Source organism: Cryptomeria japonica, unplaced genomic scaffold (assembly GCF_030272615.1).
Source record: "Cryptomeria japonica unplaced genomic scaffold, Sugi_1.0 HiC_scaffold_128, whole genome shotgun sequence".
NCBI classification, from domain to species: Eukaryota; Viridiplantae; Streptophyta; class Pinopsida; order Cupressales; family Cupressaceae; genus Cryptomeria; species Cryptomeria japonica.
This window is the reverse complement of record NW_026728950.1, coordinates 297,501-318,951: the sequence shown is the minus strand read 5'-3', so window position 1 is coordinate 318,951 and position 21,451 is coordinate 297,501. Positions and strand designations below refer to the sequence as shown.

Sequence of the window (21,451 nt, the reverse complement as noted above, 5' to 3'; positions counted from 1 at the left end):
CACCTTGGCCAACGTGCGCGACTCGACCGAGCGCGCACTGGCCGAGGTGCACACCGATTTCACCTGGGTGCGCGCGCAGCACCTCGGGCGCACCGGGGTGCGCGCACAACGCCCGGGTTGCACCGTGGCCTGTGTGCTCGGGGCGCCTCGGGTGCGCGCTCGGTGTCGCCCCCCGCGCGCGCGGTAGTGCGGGCAGCGCACCCCGGCCCGGCCCGGCCCCGACGAGAACGCAAACGGGCAAAAGGTTTATTCAAATAGCATTGCGACGCCCGGCGAAAAACTAAAAAAGGGTGCAACACCGGGACTTCCCGGGAGGTCACCCATCCCAGTACTACTCCGGCCCAAGCGCGCTTAACTGCGGAGTTCTGATGGGATCCGGTGCACTAACGCTGGTATGATCGCACCCGTTATGAGCTTGTCGCAGTGTGTACTTAGCAAACCGCGACCCACGTGCGAATCCACCCCGGCCACCCACCCCCGTCGAGGTGCACACCCTCCCTCGCGAAGTGCGCCCCGTTCGCCAAGTGTGAGCCCTGCCCGGGTGCGCGCACCTTGCTAGGGCGTCGGGTGTGCACCCGGCCCGGCCTACGTGCGTGCACCTGGAGGGGGCGTCGTGTGCGTGCAGTGTCCCGTCTGCAACGCGGTGCCCACACACCACCTCGGGCGCAACGACCTGCGCTCACATGTGGGCCGAGTGCACCTTGGTGCATGTTCGGGGCGCCTCGGGTGCACGCTCGATCTTGCCCCGGTGCACCAAGGCGCTCGGTTTGCCCCGGGTGCGCACTTGGTGCAAGGTGGGCACCCAAAATAGGGATCAAGCACCAAAACACAAGTTTCGGGATGCAAAATGGGACCCAAGGACCACAAATGCGTTCCAAGACCCATGATGGGTCCACGAGAACAAAAATGTGTTCCGAGACTTAATAAACAAATATTGGGTTTTAGGAGAAGAAACATGCTCTGATGCCCAAAACGAGAATCGACCCCGAAAAGGCCACAGGCCAAAAGTGGGATGCGAGACAAAAAAAAATGGGACCCGAGGACCAAAATTGGGTTCCCAGGTCGAAGACAGGGCAACCGGACAAGAAACGACCTCTAAGGCTCGAAATGAGTCCCGACGACTAAAACTTGACAAGAAGCACCCATCAGGCACCCAACTCGACACCCATGGGATGCCGACCCACCCGGGCTTCCACCTAGCACACCTTGGCACCCACCCACCCTCGCACCCAACCTCGCACCCAACTTAGCACCTTTGAACCCACATTGGCACTCACCCTGACCCTGGCACCTTGGAACCCACATTGGCACTCACCTTGACCCTGGCACCCACCTTTGCACTCACCTTGGGACCCACCCTGGCTCCCACCTCGGCACCCACCCAGACACCCACCTTGGTTCCTTGGCACCCACCTTGGATCCTTGGCACCCACCCCGACACCCACCTTGGCACGCAACTTGGCTACTTGCCACCCACCTTGGCTCCTTGACGCCCACCCCGACAACCACCCCGTGACCTACCCTGGCTAGGGTTGGTGCACACCCACCCTGGTGCCCACCTTGGCACCCACCCTATGACCCACCTTGGCACGCACCTTAGTACCCACCCCGTTACCCACCCTAGGACCCACCCCGTGACCCACCTTGGCCAGGGTGGGTGCCTTGGTGCGCACAACTTGCCTGGGCTGCACACCAGGGCGGGCTCAAGATGGCACCCGCGTTCCGTTTTTTTCACTATCTTTCAAAACGGAAATTTTAAAATCTCATTTTTTTCTTTTTTTTGCCTTTTCTGGAAATTAGTGAAGGCAGCGCATCAAAGGTGCGCAATGCTGGTGCGAACCCGGGAGCGCTCCGATGTGTGCTCCAAGGTGCGGCGTGCACGAAGTCCGAGCCCGGTTTGCCCCGGGTGCGCACCTCGCGTGCACCTTCGCCGGGGTGAGCACCTTGGCTGGGTTGCGCGCCCTGGTGCGTACCAAGGAGCGCTCTGAAGTGTGCTCCAAGGTGCGGCGTGCACGAAGTCGGAGCCCGGTTTGCCCCGGGTGTGCACCTCGGGTGCGCACCTCGCGTGCACCTTCGCTGCGGTGGGCACCTTGGCTGGGTTGCGCGCCTTGGTGGGCACCATGCAGTGCACGAAGTCGGAGCCCGGTTTGCCCCGGGCGCGCACCTCCGCCAGGGTGGGCACCTTGGTGCGCACAACTTGCCTGGGCTGCGCATCAGGAAGGGCTCAAGATGGCACCCGCGTTCCGTTTTTTTCACTATCTTTCAGAACGGAAATTTTAAAATATCGTTTTTTTTTGCCTTTTCTGGAAATTAGTGAAGGCAGCGCATCAAAGGTGCGCAACGCTGGTGCGAACCTGGGAGCGCTCCGATGTGTGCTCCAAGGTGCGGCGTGCACGAAGTCGGAGCCCGGTTTGCCTCGGGTGCGCCCTGGTGGGCACCATGGTGCGCACCAAGGAGCGCTCCGAAGTGTGCTCCAAGGTGCGGCCTGCACGAAGTCGGAGCCCGGTTTGCCCCGGGTGTGCACCTCGGGTGGGCACCTTGGTGCGCATGCCTTGCCTGGGCTGCGCACCAGGGCGGGCTCAAGATGGCACCCGCGTTCCTTTTTTTTCACTATCTTTCAAAACGGAAATTTTAAAATCTCATTTTTTTTTGCCTTTTTCTGGAAATTAGTGAAGGCAGCGCATCAAAGGTGCGCACCTCGCTGCCCACCACGGTGCGCAACGCCGGTGGGCACCCGGGAGTGCTTCGAAGTGTGCTCCAAGGTGCTGCGTGCACGTTGTCGGAGCCCGGTTTGCCCCGGGTGCGCACCTCGCGTGCACCTTCGTCGGGGTGGGCACCTTGGCTTGGTTTGCCCCGGCTGCGCTCCGAAGCGGGGTTATTGGAGCGCCGCCTCTTTTTTTGTCGGAGCGTTTGGTGGGGTTTCTCGCATTGGCTCTTCCGAGGCCCGGTTGCCACCCTGGCGCGCACGAAGTCGGAAGTAGGGTTAATTGCCCGGGTGCGCACCTTTGCCAGGGTGGCACCTTACCTGGGCTGCGCACCAGGGCGGGCTCAAGATGGCACGCGCGTTCCGTTTTTTTCACTATCTTTCAAAACGGAAATTTTAAAATCTCCTTTTTTTTTTGCCTTTTCTGGAAATTAGTGAAGGCAGCGCATCAAAGGTGCGCACCTCGCTGCCCACCTTGGTGTGCTCTGAGGTGCGCACCCGGGAGCGCTACGAAGTGTGCTCCAAGGTGCGGCGTGCACGTTGTCGGAGCCCGGTTTGCCCCGGGTGCGCACCTCGCCTGCACCTTGGCCGGGGTGGGCACCTTGGCTGGGTTTGCCCAGGGTGCGCTCCGAAGCGGGGTTACTGGAGCGCCCCCTCTTTTTTTGTCAGAGAGTTTGGTGGGGTTTCTCGCATTGGCTCTTCCCAGGCCCGGTTGTTGGGTGCGCTCCCACCCTGGCGCGCGCGAAGTTGGAAGTTGGGTTAATTGCCCGGGCGCGCACCTTCGCCAGGGTGGGCACCTTGGTGCGCAAACCTTGGCTGGGCTGCGCACCAGGGCGGGCTCAAGATGGCACCAGCATTCCCTTTTTCTCACTATCTTTCAAAACGGAAATTTTAAAATCTCGTTTTTTTTTTGCCTTTTATGGAAATTAGTGAAGGCATCGCATCAAAGGTGCGCACCTCGCTGCCCACCTTGGTGTGCTCCGAGGTGCCCACCACGGTGCGCAACGCCGGTGCGAACCCGGGAGCGCCCCGATGTGTGCTCCAAGGTGCGGCGTGCACGAAGTCGGACCCCGGTTTGCCCCGGGTGCGCACCTCGCGTGCACCTTGGTGCGCACACCTTGGCTGGGTTGCGCGGCCTGGTGGGCACCATGGTGCGCACCAAGGAGCGCTCCGAAGTGTGCTCCAAGGTGCGGCGTGCACGAAGTCGGAGCCCGGTTTGCCCCGGGTGCGCACCTTCGCCGCGGTGGGCACCATGGCGTGCACGAAGTCGGAGCCCGGTTTGCCCCGGGTGCGCACCTCGCGTGCACCTTCGCCGGGGTGGGCACCTCGGCTGGGTTGCGCGCCCTGGTGCGCACCAAGGAGCGCTCTGAAGTGTGCTCCAAGGTGCGGCGTGCACGAAGTCGGAGCCCGGTTTGCCCCGGGTGTGCACCTCGCGTGCACCTTCGCTGCGGTGGGCACCTTGGCTGGGTTGCGCGCCTTGGTGGGCACCATGCAGTGCACGAAGTCGGAGCCCGGTTTGCCCCGGGCGCGCACCTCCGCCAGGGTGGGCACCTTGGTGCGCACAACTTGCCTGGGCTGCGCACCAGGAAGGGCTCAAGATGGCACCCGCGTTCCGTTTTTTTCACTATCTTTCAGAACGGAAATTTTAAAATATCGTTTTTTTTTGCCTTTTCTGGAAATTAGTGAAGGCAGCGCATCAAAGGTGCGCAACGCTGGTGCGAACCTGGGAGCGCTCCGATGTGTGCTCCAAGGTGCGGCGTGCACGAAGTCGGACCCCGGTTTGCCCCGGGTGCGCACCTCGCGTGCACCTTGGTGCGCACACCTTGGCTGGGTTGCGCGCCCTGGTGGGCACCATGGTGCGCACCAAGGAGCGCTCCGAAGTGTGCTCCAAGGTGCGGCGTGCACGAAGTCGGAGCCCGGTTTGCCCCGGGTGCGCACCTCGCGTGCACCTTCGCCGCGGTGGGCACCATGGCGTGCACGAAGTCGGAGCCCGGTTTGCCCCGGGTGCGCACCTCGCGTGCACCTTCGCCGGGGTGGGCACCTTAGTGTGCAGACCTTGGCTGGGTTGCGCGCCCTGGTGGGCACCATGGTGCGCACCAAGGAGCGCTCCGAAGTGTGCTCCAAGGTGCGGCCTGCACGAAGTCGGAGCCCGGTTTGCCCCGGGTGTGCACCTCGGGTGGGCACCTTGGTGCGCATGCCTTGCCTGGGCTGCGCACCAGGGCGGGCTCAAGATGGCACCCGCGTTCCTTTTTTTTCACTATCTTTCAAAACGGAAATTTTAAAATCTCATTTTTTTTTGCCTTTTTCTGGAAATTAGTGAAGGCAGCGCATCAAAGGTGCGCACCTCGCTGCCCACCACGGTGCGCAACGCCGGTGGGCACCCGGGAGTGCTTCGAAGTGTGCTCCAAGGTGCTGCGTGCACGTTGTCGGAGCCCGGTTTGCCCCGGGTGCGCACCTCGCGTGCACCTTCGTCGGGGTGGGCACCTTGGCTGGGTTTGCCCCGGCTGCGCTCCGAAGCGGGGTTATTGGAGCGCCGCCTCTTTTTTTGTCGGAGCGTTTGGTGGGGTTTCTCGCATTGGCTCTTCCGAGGCCCGGTTGCCACCCTGGCGCGCACGAAGTCGGAAGTAGGGTTAATTGCCCGGGTGCGCACCTTTGCCAGGGTGGGCACCTTACCTGGGCTGCGCACCAGGGCGGGCTCAAGATGGCACGCGCGTTCCGTTTTTTTCACTATCTTTCAAAACGGAAATTTTAAAATCTCCTTTTTTTTTTGCCTTTTCTGGAAATTAGTGAAGGCAGCGCATCAAAGGTGCGCACCTCGCTGCCCACCTTGGTGTGCTCTGAGGTGCGCACCCGGGAGCGCTACGAAGTGTGCTCCAAGGTGCGGCGTGCACGTTGTCGGAGCCCGGTTTGCCCCGGGTGCGCACCTCGCCTGCACCTTGGCCGGGGTGGGCACCTTGGCTGGGTTTGCCCAGGGTGCGCTCCGAAGCGGGGTTACTGGAGCGCCCCCTCTTTTTTTGTCAGAGCGTTTGGTGGGGTTTCTCGCATTGGCTCTTCCCAGGCCCGGTTGTTGGGTGCGCTCCCACCCTGGCGCGCGCGAAGTTGGAAGTTGGGTTAATTGCCCGGGCGCGCACCTTCGCCAGGGTGGGCACCTTGGTGCGCACACCTTGGCTGGGCTGCGCACCAGGGCGGGCTCAAGATGGCACCAGCATTCCCTTTTTCTCACTATCTTTCAAAACGGAAATTTTAAAATCTCGTTTTTTTTTTGCCTTTTATGGAAATTAGTGAAGGCATCGCATCAAAGGTGCGCACCTCGCTGCCCACCTTGGTGTGCTCCGAGGTGCCCACCACGGTGCGCAACGCCGGTGCGAACCCGGGAGCGCCCCGATGTGTGCTCCAAGGTGCGGCGTGCACGAAGTCGGACCCCGGTTTGCCCCGGGTGCGCACCTCGCGTGCACCTTGGTGCGCACACCTTGGCTGGGTTGCGCGGCCTGGTGGGCACCATGGTGCGCACCAAGGAGCGCTCCGAAGTGTGCTCCAAGGTGCGGCGTGCACGAAGTCGGAGCCCGGTTTGCCCCGGGTACGCACCTCGCGTGCACCTTCGCCGGGGTGGGCACCTCGGCTGGGTTGCGCGCCCTGGTGCGCACCAAGGAGCGCTCCGAAGTGTGCTCCAAGGTGCGGCGTGCACGAAGTCGGAGCCCGGTTTGCCCCGGGTGCGCACCTTCGCCGCGGTGCGCACCATGGCGTGCACGAAGTCGGAGCCCGGTTTGCCCCGGGTGCGCACCTCGCGTGCACCTTCGGCGGGGTTGCGCGCCCTGGTGGGCACCATGGTGCGCACCAAGGAGCGCTCCGAAGTGTGCTCCAAGGTGCGGCGTGCACGAAGTCGGAGCCCGGTTTGCCCCGGGTGCGCACCTCGCGTGCACCTTCGGCGGGGTTGCGCGCCCTGGTGGGCACCATGGTGCGCACCAAGGAGCGCTCCGAAGTGTGCTCCAAGGTGCAGCGTGCACGAAGTCGGAGCCCGGTTTGCCCCGGGTGCGCACCTCGCGTGCACCTTCGCCGCGGTGGGCACCATGGCGTGCACGAAGTCGGAGCCCGGTTTGCCCCGGGTGCGCACCTCGCGTGCACCTTCGCCGGGGTGGGCACCTCGGCTGGGTTGCGCGCCCTGGTGCGCACCAAGGAGCGCTCCGAAGTGTGCTCCAAGGTGCGGCGTGCACGAAGTCGGAGCCCGGTTTGCCCCGGGTGCGCACCTCGCGTGCACCTTCGCCAGGGTGGGCACCTCGGTGCGCACACCTTCTCAATGTTTTCTTGCCTTTTCTGGAAATTGGTGAAGGCAGCGCATCAAAGGTGCGCACCTCGGTGTGCTCCGAGGTGCGAACCCGAGAGCGCTCCGAGGTGCCCACGAAGTCGAAAGTCGGGTTAATTGCATTGTTTTCCCCGGGTGCGCTCCGAGGTGCGCAACATCGGCGCGCACCAAGGAGGGCTCCGAAGTGTGCTCCAAGGTGCGCACGATGGCGTGCACCTCTGGTGCGCACGATTCGGAGCTCGGTTTGACCGGGGTGCGCACACCTTGGCTGGGTTGCGCACCTTTTGTGCGCTCCAAGGTGCGCACGAAGTCGGAGCTCGGTTTGCCCCGGGTGCGCACCTTCGCCAGGGTGCGCACCTTGATGCGCACGCCTTGGCTGGGCTGCGCACCTTGGTGGGCGCCATGGTGCGCACCTTTCGTGCGCTCCAAGGTGCGCACGAAGTCGGAGCTCGGTTTGCCCCGGGTGCGCACCTTGGTGGGCGCCATGGTGCACTCCGAGGTGCCCAAGATTGGTGCGCACCAAGGAGCGCTCCGAAGTGCGCTCCAAGGTGCGCGCGAAGTCGAAAGTTGGGTTAATTGTCCGGTTTGCCTCGGGTGCGCACCTTGCGTGCACCTTCGCCAGGGTGGGCGCCTTGGTGCGCACACCTTGGCTGGGCTGCGCACACCTTGGCACCCGCGTTTCCTTCATTTTAAATTTTTTTTTTTTACAATCTCTCAAGTGGGAAATTCTATAATCTCAACTTTTTTTGCCTTTTCAGGAAACTTTTGAATGGAGCGCATCATTGGTGCGCTCCGAAGTGTGCTCCAAAGCTCTCTCCAGCTGCGTGCACCTGCCCCGGCCGCGCACCCGGCCCCGCCCAGCTTCGCTCACCTGTCCCGGGCGTCTGGTGCGGAACCTTAGAGTAAGAAACATCACCGTGCACCTTGGCCAACGTGCGCGACTCGACCGAGCGCGCACTGGCCGAGGTGCACACCGATTTCACCTGGGTGCGCGCGCAGCACCTCGGGCGCACCGGGGTGCGCGCACAACGCCCGGGTTGCACCGTGGCCTGTGTGCTCGGGGCGCCTCGGGTGCGCGCTCGGTGTCGCCCCCCGCGCGCGCGGTAGTGCGGGCAGCGCACCCCGGCCCGGCCCGGCCCCGACGAGAACGCAAACGGGCAAAAGGTTTATTCAAATAGCATTGCGACGCCCGGCGAAAAACTAAAAAAGGGTGCAACACCGGGACTTCCCGGGAGGTCACCCATCCCAGTACTACTCCGGCCCAAGCGCGCTTAACTGCGGAGTTCTGATGGGATCCGGTGCACTAACGCTGGTATGATCGCACCCGTTATGAGCTTGTCGCAGTGTGTACTTAGCAAACCGCGACCCACGTGCGAATCCACCCCGGCCACCCACCCCCGTCGAGGTGCACACCCTCCCTCGCGAAGTGCGCCCCGTTCGCCAAGTGTGAGCCCTGCCCGGGTGCGCGCACCTTGCTAGGGCGTCGGGTGTGCACCCGGCCCGGCCTACGTGCGTGCACCTGGAGGGGGCGTCGTGTGCGTGCAGTGTCCCGTCTGCAACGCGGTGCCCACACACCACCTCGGGCGCAACGACCTGCGCTCACATGTGGGCCGAGTGCACCTTGGTGCATGTTCGGGGCGCCTCGGGTGCACGCTCGATCTTGCCCCGGTGCACCAAGGCGCTCGGTTTGCCCCGGGTGCGCACTTGGTGCAAGGTGGGCACCCAAAATAGGGATCAAGCACCAAAACACAAGTTTCGGGATGCAAAATGGGACCCAAGGACCACAAATGCGTTCCAAGACCCATGATGGGTCCACGAGAACAAAAATGTGTTCCGAGACTTAATAAACAAATATTGGGTTTTAGGAGAAGAAACATGCTCTGATGCCCAAAACGAGAATCGACCCCGAAAAGGCCACAGGCCAAAAGTGGGATGCGAGACAAAAAAAAATGGGACCCGAGGACCAAAATTGGGTTCCCAGGTCGAAGACAGGGCAACCGGACAAGAAACGACCTCTAAGGCTCGAAATGAGTCCCGACGACTAAAACTTGACAAGAAGCACCCATCAGGCACCCAACTCGACACCCATGGGATGCCGACCCACCCGGGCTTCCACCTAGCACACCTTGGCACCCACCCACCCTCGCACCCAACCTCGCACCCAACTTAGCACCTTTGAACCCACATTGGCACTCACCCTGACCCTGGCACCTTGGAACCCACATTGGCACTCACCTTGACCCTGGCACCCACCTTTGCACTCACCTTGGGACCCACCCTGGCTCCCACCTCGGCACCCACCCAGACACCCACCTTGGTTCCTTGGCACCCACCTTGGATCCTTGGCACCCACCCCGACACCCACCTTGGCACGCAACTTGGCTACTTGCCACCCACCTTGGCTCCTTGACGCCCACCCCGACAACCACCCCGTGACCTACCCTGGCTAGGGTTGGTGCACACCCACCCTGGTGCCCACCTTGGCACCCACCCTATGACCCACCTTGGCACGCACCTTAGTACCCACCCCGTTACCCACCCTAGGACCCACCCCGTGACCCACCTTGGCCAGGGTGGGTGCACCCACCCTGGTGCCCACCTTGGCACCCACCCATCCTAGCACCCAGCCTGTGACCGGGCTTGGAACCCAACCTTGCACCCGCACCCGTCTTGGCCAGTGTGGGTGCGCACCCATCCTGGCACCCACGTTGTGACACACCCTTTAACCCACGCACCCTAGCACCCACGTTGGCACCCACCTTGGAACCCAACCTAGCAACTTGGCACCCACCCCGTGACCCACCTTGGCATCCACCATAGCAGTCGCCGACTTGGCACCCACCTCGGCACCCACCTTGACACTTGTGGACCCACCTTGCCACTCACCCTAGCATCGACCCATCCTAGCACCCACCCTGGCACCTTTGCACCCTAGCACTCACCCATCCTAGCACCTAACCTGTGACCCACCTTGACACTCACCCTCGCACCCACCTTGGAACCCAACCTAGCACCCACCCACCCTGACACCAACCCTAGCACCTACCCACCCTTGCACCCACCCTGTGACCCATCTTGGCACCCACCCATCCTACCACTCAACCTATCACCCACCTTCTCACCCACCTTGGCATCCACCTTAGCACCCACCCACACTGGCACCTTGGCACCCACCTCGGGCAAGGTGGGTGCACACCCACCCTGGCACCCAATTTAGAACCCACCGAGCATGTTACCCACCTTGGCACCCACATTGCAGCCCACCCTAGTACCCACCCTATGACCCACATTGGCATCCACACCCTAGCACCCAGGCACCTCGACACCCGCCTTGACACCCACCCTAGCACTGAACCTGTGACCCACCTTGGAACTCACCCTAGAACCCACCCACCCTGTGAACCACCTTGGCATCCACCTTAGCACCCACCCACCTTGGCACCCACTCTAGCACTCACCCATCCTAACACCCAACTTGTTACCCACCTTGGCACCCGCCCTCGCGTCCACCTTGAAACCCACCCTAGCACCCACCCACGCAGGAGCCCACCTTGGCACCCAACCTAACACCCACGCATCCTGGCACCCAACTTGTGACCCACCTTGGAACCCACCCTAGTACCCACCTTTGAACCCACTATATCACCAACCCACCTTGGCACCCACCCTATGACCCTCTTTGGAATCCACCCTAGCACGCACCCACCCTGGCACCCACCATGGAGCGCACCCTAGCACCCACCCACCTCGGCACGCACCTCAACACCCACCTTGGTGTGCGCACTGCGCCAACCTCTCAAAGACCCTATGTGGTGCGCTCCAAAGTGTACACCTTTGGTGCGCTCCAAGGTGCGCACCTTTGGTGCACACCGAGGTGCACACCAAAGTGTGCACCGAGGTGAGCACCAAAGTGCACTCCAGGGTGCACACCAAGGCGTGCACCTTTGGTGCGGTCAATGCAAACGAATTCGGAAGTTGGGGTCGATGTCCTAATCGCTGCTGCAGACTACACGTATGAGAATCGGACAAATAGCTTTATATAGGGGAGGTGTTGCGTTTGATGGGTCGACTCCCCTGGTTGTGTGCACTGCACCAACTTCAAAGACCCTGTCTTGTTTAAGAAGTCAAAAGTTGGGGTGGATGTCCTAATCATTGCTGCAGTCTACGCATGTATGAGAATCAGACAAATAGCTTATATAGGGGAGGTGTTGCATTCGGTGGGTTGACTCCCCTGGTTGTGCGCACTGCGCCAACCTCAAAGACCCCGCATAGCAGAAGAAGTCGGAAGTCGGATTTTGGTGAGCACCAAGGCGTGCACCTTTGGTGCGGTCAACGCAGACGAATTCAGAAGTTGGGGTGGATGTCCTAATCGTTGTTGCAGGCTACACATGTATGAGAATCAGACAAATAGCTTATATAGGGGAGGTGTTGGGTTTGATGGGTCAACTCCCTTGGTTGTGCGCATTACGCCAACCTCAAAGACCTTGTTTTCGTTAAGAAGTCAAAAGTTGGGGTCAATGTCCTAATGGCTCCTGCAGGCTACACATGTATGAGAATCGGACAAATAGCTTATATAGGGGAGGTGTTGGGTTTGATGGGTCGACTCCCCTGGTTGTGCGCATTACGTCAACCTCAAAGACCTTGTTTTCGTTAAGAAGTCAAAAGTTGGGGTCGATGTCCTAATTGCTCCTGTAGACTACACATGTATGAGAATCAGACAAATAGCTTATATAGGGGAGGTGTTGGGTTTGATGGGTTGACTCCCCTAGTTGTTCGCATTACACCAACCTCAAAGACCTTGTTTTCGTTTAGAAGCCGAAAGTTGGGGTCGATGTCCTAATTGCTCCTGCAGGCTACGCATGTATGAGAATCAGACAAATAGCTTATATAGGGGAGGTGTTGGGTTTGATGGGTCGACTCCCCTGGTTGTGCGCATTGCGCCAACCTCAAAGACCCTGCATTGCGGATGAAGTCGAAAGTCAGAGTTTGGTGTGCTACAAGGTGTGGTCGAAGGTGCTCACCTAGGTGTGCACCTTTGGAGCACAGGAAAAGTGCCCTCCAAAAGTGCGCACCTTTGGAGTGCACAAAAGTGCCCTCCAAAAGTGCGCACCTTTGGAGCGCAGAAAAGTGCCCTCCAAAAAGTGCCCTCCAAAAGTGCGCACCTTTGGAGCGCAGAAAAGTGCCCTCCAAAAAGTGCCCTCCAAAAGTGCGCACCTTTGGAGCGCAGAAAAGTGCCCTCCAAAAAGTGCCCTCCAAAAGTGCGCACCTTTGGAGCGCAGAAAAGTGCCCTCCAAAAGTGCGCACCTTTGGAGCGCAGAAAAGTGCCCTCCAAAAAGTGCCCTCCAAAAGTGCGCACCTTTGGAGCGCAGAAAAGTGCCCTCCAAAAAGTGCCCTCCAAAAGTGCGCACCTTTGGAGCGCAGAAAAGTGCCCTCCAAAAAGTGCCCTCCAAAAGTGCGCACCTTTGGAGCGCAGAAAAGTGCCCTCCAAAAAGTGCCCTCCAAAAGTGCGCACCTTTGGAGCGCAGAAAAGTGCCCTCCAAAAAGTGCCCTCCAAAAGTGCGCACCTTTGGAGCGCAGAAAAGTGCCCTCCAAAAGTGCGCACCTTTGGAGCGCACAAAAGTGCCCTCCAAAAGTGCGCACTTTTGGTGCGCACCAAGGCGCTGGTTCGGTCGTTGCAGGCGAGTTCGGAAGTTGGGGTCGATGTCCTGAGCGGAGGTGCAAACTACACAGGTGTCGGAATCGGACAAATAGCTTATATAGGGGAGGTGTATGCTTCGATGGGTCGACTCCCCAGGTTGAGCGCACCGCGCCAACCTCAAAGACCCTACGGTATGGATGAAGTCGGAAGTTGGGTCCGATGACCAATTCGATTAGTAGGTATGCTCATGAGGTCGGAATTTGGGTCCGATGACCTGCCATGTGCAGGAAGGCGAATGTTGACACTGTGCGTTGCAAGGTGCACACCAAGGCGCTGGTGCGGTCTTTTTAGTCGAGTTCGGAAGTTGGGGTCGATGTCCTGATCGGAGGTGCAAGCTACACAGGTGTGGGAATCGGACAAATAGCTTATATAGGGGAGGTGTATGCTTCGTTGGGTCGACTCCCCGGGTTGAGCGCACCGCGCCAACCTCAAAGACCCTACGGTATGGATGAAGTCGGAAGTTGGGTCCGATGACCGATTCGATATGTAGGCATACTCGCGAGGTCGGAATTTGGGTCCGATGACCTGCCACGTGCAGGAAGGCGAATGTTGGCACTGTGCGTTGCAAGGTGCGCACCAAGGCGCTGGTTCGGTCGTTGGAGGCGAGTTCGGAAGTTGGGGTCGATGTCTTGATCGGAGGTGCAAACTACACAGGTGTGGGAATCGGACAAATAGCTTATATAGGGGAGGTGTATGCTTCGTTGGGTCGACTCCCCGGGTTGAGCGCACCGCGCCAACCTCAAAGACCCTACGGTATGGATGAAGTCGGAAGTTGGGTCCGATGACCGATTCGATATGTAGGCATACTCGCGAGGTCGGAATTTGGGTCCGATGACCTGCCATGTGCAGGAAGGCGAATGTTGGGACTGTGCGTCGCAAGGTGCGCACCAAGGCGCTGGTGCCGTCGTTGCAGTCGAGTTCGGAAGTTGGGGTCGATGTCCTGGTCAGAGGTGCAAACTACACAGGTGTGGGAATCGGACAAATAGCTTATATAGGGGAGGTGTATGCTTCGATGGGTCGACTCCCTGGGTTGAGCGCACCGCGCCAACCTCAAAGACCCTACAGTATGGATGAAGTCGGAAGTTGGGTCCGATGACCGATTCGATACGTAGGCATATTGGCGAGGTCTGAATTTGTGTCCGATGACCTGCCATGCGCAGGAAGGCGGAATTTGGGTCCGATGACCGAGTTGATGGCGTGCCATGCGCAGAAAGGCGGAATTTGGGTCCGATGACCGAGTTGATGTTGATGGCCCGCCATGCACAGGAAGGCGGAATTTGGGTCCGATGACCGATTTGAAGGCGTGCCATACGCAAAAAGGCGGAGTTTGGGTCTGATGACCGAGTTGATATTGATGGCCCGCCATGCGCAGGAAGGCGGAATTTGGGTCCGATGACCTGACATACGCATGGAGTCCGACTCGGGGGCCGATGTTCGATTCGATGACTTGCATTGTGGGTAAAGTCGGAAGTTGTGGTCTTTGACCCGATTCGATGACCAGACTTCGGCTGCTTGAGAATCGGACAAATAACTTATATAGGGGAGGTAGTGTTCTCGAGCATCCTCCCCCCGTGCCCGTTTATGTCGATTGATGCTGGTGCTCGACTGGTTGGAGCGCTCGGATGCAAAAATCTTGCACCAGGATTTATCGATTGTGATGGACACGGCAAGTCTCCTGATTGCTATGCAGGAGCTCATCGTGAATCTCTATGCGGCCTTGGTATGGACTCGACCTGCGGAATGGTTCGGCAATGGTAGTCGCTCCAACACGTCCTTGCAATGGCCACAGAGGTGATTCGACTAGAGCTCCAGTCTAGCTTTTGGGTTGCTTGGCGGACTGGTATAGCCGCGATCGAGTTCCGGCCATGAACGTTTTAGATAGCTCTTGGGCTTTCTGGGACGGAAGTCGGAAGTTTGGGCTGTTGTCCGATTTGATGACCATTCTTCGGATGTGTGAGAATCGGACAAATAACTTATATAGGGGACTGTGTTGTCTCACGCAGCCCCCTCCGTGCCCCTCTATCTCGACCGATGTTGGTGCTTGAAAGGGTTGGGATCGCTCGGATTTATAAACGTGCACCACCATTTGTCGAGTGTGAGGGACGCGGCAGGTCTCCTAAATGCTATGCGGGCGCTCTCTGAGAATCTCTATCCGGCCTCGACACAGACTAGTCTTGCTGAATGGTTTGGCACTGGTAGTCGATCCAACACGTCGTTGTTGTGGCCGCCTAGGCGATTCGATTCGAGCCCCCGTCTAGCTTTTGGGTTGCTTGGCGGATTTTGCCCTATCCGCAAGTGAGCTCGGTCCCTAAACGTTCGAGAAACCCGATTGCTATGCGCCGACTCTCTTTCTTGCGAGCCTCCATCTAGCTTTTGGGTCTCTACGGAACGGAAGTCGGAATCTGGGACCGTTGTTTGATTCGACGAGGCAGACTACGGTTGTGCGAGAATCGGACAAATAACTTATATAGGGGAGGTGTTGACTGGAGCATTCTCCCCCGTGCCCCTCTAACTCGACCAATGCTGGCGCTCGAACGGTGGTAGCGCTCGGATTTTCATTGAGCGCCAGCATTGGTCGATTTAGAGGGGCATGCGAGATTCCCGAATGCTATGCGAGGGCTCTAACGGAAATGTCTATTGGTTTCGGTATGGATGCAATTGCGAGTGGTTCGGCAAAGGTAGTCGTTCCGATGCGTCCATGTCGTGGCCAAATCGATAATTCGATTTGAGCCCTCGTATAGCATTTGGGTCTCTCGATGTGATTCCGCATTCCAGTCCCTTTGGGCACTGCTTGAGCCGCATCCCAGGGGGTTCCCTTCCCAATAATCTGCCTCGCAACCCGATTGCTATGCGGTGAGGCTCCTCGGCCGCCTCGGAACTATCTGTGTATCAGACGCATCGCGGGATAAGGGGTTGGCAACGGTAGTCGCCCCAAGCGCGTCCGATGCTTGGACCATTCCGAGGCGGCCCTGAAGCCTCTTCCGTCTAGCCGTTGGGTCCTTCTCGCCGCATCCCTCGCCTCGCACCCCGATTGCTATGCGGTGAGGCTCCTCGGCCGCCTCGGAACTATCTGTGTATCGGACGCGTCGCGGGATAAGGGGTTGTCACTGGTAGTCGCCCCAAGCGCGTCCGATGCTTGGACCATTCCGAGGCGGCCCTGAAGCCTCTTCCGTCTAGCCGTTGGGTCCTTCTCGCCGCATCCCTCGCCTCGCACCCCGATTGCTATGCGGTGAGGCTCCTCGGCCGCCTCGGAACTATCTGTGTATCGGACGCGTCGCGGGATAAGGGGTTGTCATTGGTAGTCGCCCCAAGCGCGTCCGATGCTTGGACCATTCCGAGGCGGCCCTGAAGCCTCTTCCGTCTAGCCGTTGGGTCCTTCTCGCCGCATCCCTCGCCTCGCACCCCGATTGCTATGCGGTGAGGCTCCTCGGCCGCCTCGGAACTATCTGTGTATCGGACGCGTCGCGGGATAAGGGGTTGTCACTGGTAGTCGCCCCAAGCGCGTCCGATGCTTGGACCATTCCGAGGCGGCCCTGAAGCCTCTTCCGTCTAGCCGTTGGGTCCTTCTCGCCGCATCCCTCGCCTCGCACCCCGATTGCTATGCGGTGAGGCTCCTCGGCCGCCTCGGAACTATCTGTGTATCGGACGCGTCGCGGGATAAGGGGTTGTCACTGGTAGTCGCCCCAAGCGCGTTCGATGCTTGGACCATTCCGAGGCGGCCCTGAAGCCTCTTCCGTCTAGCCGTTGGGTCCTTCTCGCCGCATCCCTCGCCTCGCACCCCGATTGCTATGCGGTGAGGCTCCTCGGCCGCCTTGGAACTATCTGTGTATCGGACGCGTCGCGGGATAAGGGGTTGTCACTGGTAGTCGCCCCAAGCGCGTCCGATGCTTAGACCATTCCGAGGCGGACCCGAAGCCTCTTCCGTCTAGCCGTTGGGTCCTTCTCGCCGCATCCTTCGCCTCGCACCCCGATTGCTATGCGGTGAGGCTCCTCGGCCGCCTCGGAACTATCTGTGTATCGGACGCGTCGCGGGATAAGGGGTTGTCACTGGTAGTCGCCCCAAGCGCGTCCGATGCTTGGACCATTCCGAGGCGGACCCGAAGCCTCTTCCGTCTAGCCGTTGGGTCCTTCTCGCCGCATCCCTCGCCTCGCACCCCGATTGCTATGCGGTGAGGCTCCTCGGCCGCCTTGGAACTATCTGTGTATCGGACGCGTCGCGGGATAAGGGGTTGTCACTGGTAGTCGCCCCAAGCGCGTCCGATGCTTGGACCATTCCGAGGCGGACCCGAAGCCTCTTCCGTCTAGCCGTTGGGTCCTTCTCGCCGCATCCCTCGCCTCGCACCCCGATTGCTATGCGGTGAGGCTCCTCGGCCGCCTTGGAACTATCTGTGTATCGGACGCGTCGCGGGATAAGGGGTTGTCACTGGTAGTCGCCCCAAGCGCGTCCGATGCTTGGACCATTCCGAGGCGGACCCGAAGCCTCTTCCGTCTAGCCGTTGGGTCCTTCTCGCCGCATCCCTCGCCTCGCACCCCGATTGCTATGCGGTGAGGCTCCTCGGCCGCCTTGGAACTATCTGTGTATCGGACGCGTCGCGGGATAAGGGGTTGTCACTGGTAGTCGCCCCAAGCGCGTCCGATGCTTGGACCATTCCGAGGCGGCCCCGAAGCCTCTTCCGTGTAGCCGTTGGGTCCTTCTCGCCGCATCCCTCGCCTCGCACCCCGATTGCTATGCGGTGAGGCTCCTCGGCCGCCTTGGAACTATCTGTGTATCGGACGCGTCGCGGGATAAGGGGTTGTCACTGGTAGTCGCCCCAAGCGCGTCCGATGCTTGGACCATTCCGAGGCGGCCCCGAAGCCTCTTCCGTGTAGCCGTTGGGTCCTTCTCGCCGCATCCCTCGCCTCGCACCCCGATTGCTATGCGGTGAGGCTCCTCGGCCGCCTTGGAACTATCTGTGTATCGGACGCGTCGCGGGATAAGGGGTTGTCACTGGTAGTCGCCCCAAGCGCGTCCGATGCTTGGACCATTCCGAGGCGGACCTGAAGCCTCTTCCCTCTAGCCGTTGGGGCTTTCTCGCCGCATCCCTCGCCTCGCACCCTGATTGCTATGCTGTGAGGCTCCTCGGCCGCCTTGGAACTATCTGTGTATCGGACGCATCGCGGGATAAGGGGTTGGCAGTGGTAGTCGCCCCAAGCGCATCCGATGCTTGGACCATTCCGAGGCGGCCCTGCAGCCTCTTCCGTCTAGCCGTTGGGGCCATCTCGCCGCATCCCCCACCTCGCACCACGATTGCTATGCGGTGAGGCTCCTTGGCCGCCTCGGAACTATCTGTGTATCGGACGCATCGCGGGATAAGGGGTTGTCACTGGTAGTCGCCCCAAGCGCGTCCGATGCTTGGACTATTCCGAGGCGGCCCTGCAGCCTCTTCCGTCTAGCCGTTGGGGCCATCTCGCTGCATCCCCCACCTCCTCGGCCGCCTCGGAACTATCTGTGTATCGAACGCATCGCGGGATAAGGGGTTGGCAGTGGTAGTCGCCCCAAGCGCGTCCGATGCTTGGACTATTCCGAGGCAGCCCTGCAGCCTCTTCCGTCTAGCCTTTGGGGCCATCTCGCCGCATCCCTCGCCTCGCACCCCGATTGCTATGCGGTGAGGCTCCTCGGCCGCCTGGGAACTATCTTCGTATCGGACGCATCGCGGGATAAGGGGTTGTCACTGGTAGTCGCCCCAAGCGCGTCCGATGCTTGGACTATTCCGAGGCGGCCCTGTGGCCTCTTCCGTCTAGCCGTTGGGGCCATCTCGCCGCATCCCCCACCTCGCACCCCGATTGCTATGCGGTGAGGCTCTTCGGCCGCCTTGGAACTATCTTCGTATCGGACGCATTGCGGGATAAGGGGTTGTCACTGGTAGTGGCCCCAAGCGCGTCCGATGCTTGGACTATTCCGAGGCGGCCCTGCAGCCTCTTCCGTCTAGCCGTTGGGGCCATCTCGCCGCATCCCCCACCTCGCACCCCGATTGCTATGCGGTGAGGCTCCTCGGCCGCCTTGGAACTATCTTCGTATCGGACGCATCGCGGGATAAGGGGTTGTCACTGGTAGTCGCCCCAAGCGCGTCCGATGCTTGGACTATTCCGACGCGGCCCTGTGGCCTCTTCCGTCTAGCCGTTGGGGCCATCTCGCCGCATCCCCCACCTCGCACCCCGATTGCTATGCGGTGAGGCTCCTCGGCCGCCTTGGAACCATCTTCGTATCGGACGCATCGCGGGATAGGGGGCTGTCACTGGTAGTCGCCCCAAGCGTGTCCGATGCTTGGACCATTCCTAGGCGGCCCTGAAGCCTCTTCCGTCTAGCCGTTGGGGCCTTCCCGCCCCATCCCTCGCCTCGCACCCCCGATTGCTATGCGGTGAGGCTCCTCGGCCGCCTTGGAACCATCTGTGTATCGGACGCATCGCGGGATAAGGGGTTGGCACTGGCAGTCGCCCCAAGCGCGTCCGATGCTTGGACCATTCCGAGGTGGCCCTGAAGCCTCTTCCGTCTAGCCGTTGGGGCCTTCCCGCCCCATCCCTCGCCTCGCACCCCGATTGATATGCGGTGAGGCTCCTCGGCCGCCTTGGAACTATCTGTGTATCGGACGCATCGCGGGATAAGGGGTTGGCACTGGTAGTCGTCCCAATCGCATCCGATGCTTGGACCATTCCGAGGCGGCCCTGCAGCCTCTTCCGTTTAGCCGTCGGGGCCTTCCCGCCGCATCCCTCGCCTCGCATCCCGATTCCTATGCGGTGAGTCTTCTCGGCCGCCGCGGAACTATACCTGTTATTGCTACTGCATCCTTCGGCTGGTAACCTCCTCTGCCGCCTTGGAACGTTCTCTTTGTCGGACGCGTCGCGGGATAAGGGGTTGGCACTGGTAGTCGCCCCAAGCGCGCCCGATGCATAGACCGCTCCGAGTCGACCTTGCTTTCAGCCTCTCACATGCATAGACCTCTCTGAGTCGACCCTGCAGCCTCTCACGTTTAGCCTTTGGAATCTCGCCTCACAACATGATTGCTATCCTTGATGCATCCCTTGCCTCGAGCCCTGATTGCTTTCTTGGCTGCATCCCTCCTCTCCTCACAGCCCGGTTGTCATCACTGCTTCATCCGTCGCTTCATGCATTCTGGCTGCTGGGCCCTTCCCACCGCACACCTCGATTGCTATCTCTTCTGCATCACACACCCCGATTGCTATCTCTGCTACATCCCTCGGCTCTCACTTCTGCATCCTTCGCCTCACACCTCGATTGCTATCAATGCTGCATCCGTAACCTCACACCCCGATTGCTATGCGGGGAGGCTCCTTGGCCGCCTTGGAAATTTCTGTGTGTCGGACGCACCGCGGGATAAGGGGTTGGCACTGGTAGTCGCCCCAAGTGCGCCCGATTCTTAGACCGCTTCGAGGTGACCTCGTAGCCTCTTTCGTCCAGGCTTCCTGCCTTCAACGCCCTTTTTACACCTCGATTGCTATGCGCGGGCTCGTTGGCGTCTATCACCTCTCTGCGAAGAGTGGCACGATGATTGTTGGGGTAAATCGTAGCAGTCCGATCTCTGGCCTTGGGCCATTGTGAGGGCTGATCGATTTCCTGTGCGCATCTCGTGTTCGCCCAGTAACAGACTCGACGACTTGTAATCGGTCTTGTTCCCGATTGTTCCTGGAGGTAGTCTTCGGAACTCTTGGATTTGACCTGTCACTCGAACTGTCCTCTTCCGAGGATGCTTGTGTGTGTGTGCTTGTGCCATTTCCTTGGCGGTATTAACGAGATATTAAAGAGCGGAGTGAGCGCCTCGCCCAGCTATGTTTGGGGCTCTCACTCCCTTACCCGGTGTGCGACCGCTTTGCACGTAGGTTGCGGAGCATCGCGACTCTTTCGATGTTTGGCGGTTGTCTTCCGGTGATGCGTTGGTCCCGAAGTGCACGTTACTAGCATTTCTGCCATTGTTCTCGATCTTTGGCACGTTCCTTCGTTGCAATTGGATATATATCTCCGTTTATACGCGCAGGCTTCTCCCGCCTATTCAGCGCTGTCCCACTCTCAGCACTCTCGTGGTCTCCTTGGCTTCTCTCTCCCGTGAGCGAGCTCTCTTCTCGAGTCTTTTCCATGTCCCATGGAGGTTGCCTTGCGAAATTCGGGCACACAAACGTGACCGGATAAGAGCGGAATTGCCTATGAGGAGAAGCTCACCTTAGGGAGCAGCAATGCCGAGTGTTTCGACAGAGGGTAGAGGGGGCGTTGTTTGGGCGGTTGCACAAAAGAGTGCTACGTTTGCACTGAAGGTTGCTTCTTCGTCTCCGACGAACTCTTCGAGGCAAAAAAGCTTGTTTACGGGGTCGAGGTGGGACTGTTCGTGCGAGTTGCGCCACCAAAAGTGCGTAGGGGGCATATACCTGGGAAATGGATGTCTCTGAGTGGCCTTACTCGGTCGCGTGCACGGTGCATTCTCTAACGGCAGGACTGTCGCGAGCATGTGCGGTTCGGATGTTTTCGGGTAAAGGGTTCCGTACGGGATGTTCTTCCCAGGCTCCTGTGAACCGAGACTCTGCATCGTCATGCTCCGGCTCCCATGGGTGCTTCATGCCTCGTCGAGCTGTTTGTCGTGGACGATTAAGGCCGAGGCCTTCCTTCGAGAGGGGAATTGTTCAGGCTGGTCGAGGCGGGATTGTTCGTGCGGGGTGCACCACCAAAAGTGCGTAGGGGGCATATGCCTGGGAAATGGATGTC

General features: G+C 60.0%; 2 non-coding genes across 2 annotated transcripts; both read right to left on the bottom strand.

Moving 5' to 3' along the window:
• Positions 1-287: 287 nt before the first annotated feature.
• Positions 288-406, bottom strand: LOC131866015 (5S ribosomal RNA). Its single transcript, XR_009364648.1, has one exon. It is a non-coding gene; the product is annotated as a 5S ribosomal RNA (ribosomal RNA).
• Positions 407-8,211: 7,805 nt separating this feature from the next.
• LOC131866014 (5S ribosomal RNA) lies at positions 8,212-8,330 on the bottom strand. The gene has a single exon (XR_009364647.1). It is a non-coding gene; the product is annotated as a 5S ribosomal RNA (ribosomal RNA).
• Between the last annotated feature and the right edge of the window lie 13,121 nt (positions 8,331-21,451).